Source organism: Pinus tabuliformis, chromosome Q (assembly GCF_031772625.1).
Source record: "Pinus tabuliformis cultivar Carrire ecotype Pingquan chromosome Q, CPIR1, whole genome shotgun sequence".
Classification (NCBI taxonomy): Eukaryota; Viridiplantae; Streptophyta; class Pinopsida; order Pinales; family Pinaceae; genus Pinus; species Pinus tabuliformis.
In genome coordinates this window covers 172894442-172897366 of record NC_142296.1, presented here as the reverse complement: position 1 = coordinate 172897366, position 2925 = coordinate 172894442, and positions in this window count along the sequence as shown.

The window sequence follows — 2925 nt, the reverse complement described above, 5'->3', positions numbered from 1 at the left end:
GAGATTTTATGAAGTTTTGGGCCTCCAGAAAGTCAAAAAACAAGCAAAAATTGACTTTCTGCCACATTTTTGAGTTGCAGAAAGCAGTCTTGGGAGATTGCAATTTTGGAGTGGCAAATGACCACCAAATTCAAAAATTCCAGTTGTGTTGGAAGGTAGACTCACAGACCTTTCCAACAAGCCTACTCTTGCTCAATTTTGACAGCTGGAAGTGCCCCAAATGTGGTTCCAAAGGCGCGCGACCCGTCAGGCAAACTTCTCCAGATTTCAGTGTACAGCTCAGAAAAATGCAGTTTGACCCTGTTTGACTTTTTGGGGTGGATTATTATCCTATTTGATGTAATTAATGTACTTTATTGACACTTTTACTCTTATGTACCTCTTATAGAAGATTCATTCATGAAATAGATGAAAATTAAATGAATGAATTGGTTTCCTAGCTTATAGAGGCAAGTTGTTTTGACTGCCTAGTTTTCAGTGCTTAGTTTAGAAGTGGTTGAAACAGCTCCTATGATAGTGATCTCGACCCATGGAGGCAGGGAAAGAGGTTAGATGATCTATATTATGTACTTTCTTGCTCATTTTCATGGTTGGACTCTTGAGGGAGAAGCTATCATTGTATTATTCACTGTATCTCTGCAATTTTTGGCTAAGGAAGACCAGGGTTTTGCAGTCCTTTTTGGGATTCTTGTGATTACATGTATTGATGGTGTGTTTCTCTATGTACCTGTAAGTGTGTTATGTGAATAATTTCCTTTCTTTTCCTTATGCACATTAAACAAACGAAATGTTAAAGTAAGAATTCATGACTGTCATGCTCTGCTTTTAAGTTTGTTTAATTTCAATGTTTTCTATTGTTTAAGGAGAATTCAAAGTTATTGTTTGCTCTCCTTAGCTCCTCACCTGTCATTCCGGACCATCCACCTCAATCAAAAGCATTAATACTGTCAACTACCTCGCCCCAAAGAACCCCCTGCAGAAACTGTGTCTAATCCCCGCACCCAAAATTGCCATCCCCTCAATTTGCCACCAAAAACCCTAAAAACCCTAAATCAACCTTTTGATCAATTTACTAGCCTAAAATCAGTGTTACCCTATCGGTCATCTCACCCATTGAAAATCTTTACCGAGATAGACCGGAGAGAGCCCTCTCCCGCCCCGTAGGGCTAGCTACGAGGCGAAGTGGTTTGATGTTGCCTTGAGGTTTGCCTTTCTCAGCCTGAGGTGAAATTTCAAGCGCTAACATACTGGCGACCATACTGGGGAGAACAAACTTGTTTGTGGATTGATGTGTGTGTTTCATAAGTCTTAGACGGAGCCTGAAGTTATGCCAGGTAGCCTTCGAAACGCTTTTGCTTTGCATAAGCGGAAGTAGATAAACGCTGCTTCAGTCCATCTCCGTGAGCTTGTGAATACAACACTTCATTTGCATTTTACCCCAGTACATGTATCAAGTTCAGATCTGATTGTTGATAGTGGAAAACGATCAGACCATGACAAGGCTGAAATCATTCACTGGCGACTCCTTCACTAAAAAATCCAGAGATCAATGCTTCATGGTGACTTCACTGCAGGAAGATCAGTAGCTTTGAGATTTTCAAGATGGATCGGATTGCAAGAAGATACGCTCCCCTGAGCCGAGATCACATCCCTGGTTTTCCAAATAAAATTCCAAAGGTAGATTGGTCAAGGAATTTGCCTACATTTAATGATGATGGTAAGAAGGATGCTGCTCTACATCTGGTTAGATTTCATATGCATATTCGCAAGTTGAAGGTGGATTTTCCTGAAGATTGCTTGATGAAGATATTCTTGGCCACTCTGGAAGGTAAAGCCCAATCATGGTATGAAAGTTTGCCGCCTGCTTGTATTTACTGTTTAAAGGATTTTCATGTTATGTTCATTGAACGATATAAGGACTCTTATCCATCATTAAATTTAGTTCAAGACTATTGCAAGCATGCTTACAGTTTTATTGAAAGCCTTGAGAAATATTATGAAGATGATAATTTTATGGATGTTGAGATCATGGAGGCTTTGTATGAGAATCCATTTCAGCAACATGATGAGAACCTAGTGGATACCCATCAAATGGATTAGGATATTTTGCAGCAGAATCAAGATCAGCAGGTTGAAGATGGTCATATGGCTGTAATTGATGAAAGAGAACAGCTTGTTTCAGATAATGTTAGGACAACTACTTCAGAACTACATTCAGATTGTGATGACCAAGAATATCTTGTGCTGAAGCCCATCAAAGAGAGCTCTGTTGTTGAGATCATAGACAGAGTTTTGGATTCAGATGTTCATAAACAGCAAGGTGAAACCTTTGTGCAAGTAAGTGATGAATCTCCTTTCAATAGCTCGGTAATAAATGATAGTTTGAGTGCCCTATCATATGAAGATAATTACTGTTCAAGCAGAAGAAAACAAAAGGCATTGTCTCCTTTGTCTAAAGAGGAGATAGATCAGCTCTTGAAAGGTCTTGTTACAGTCCAAGCTACAGTAGATTTGCGGTGCACACATAGTCAGGAAAGTGTTGGGAAAACTTCTTCCTCTGTTGAAAAAGATGACTGTCTTGTAGATCAGGAAACAGATAATGTTTTCCTTCACAAAGATGATAATCCGGCTGTGATATCATATGAAGATGACCTACCATATTTTCAGACTACCGAAGATCATAGCATACAGGATTACCTTTCAGATTCTTCATATGTTTCATGTGCTGAAATGCCTTTCCAAGAAGAGATCTGCCCATCCATTTGTTCAGAGTTTTTTGAAGCCCAAGAGCATACTTTTACTGAAGTACATGATAAAGGCAGATCAGAATTTGAAGCAAAGGATACCTTGTTCCTTCAACAGGAGGTAGCAATGTCAAGTCCTCATGTTTTCCAGGATCCAATGGCAGCCCTGTTGCAGTCAACA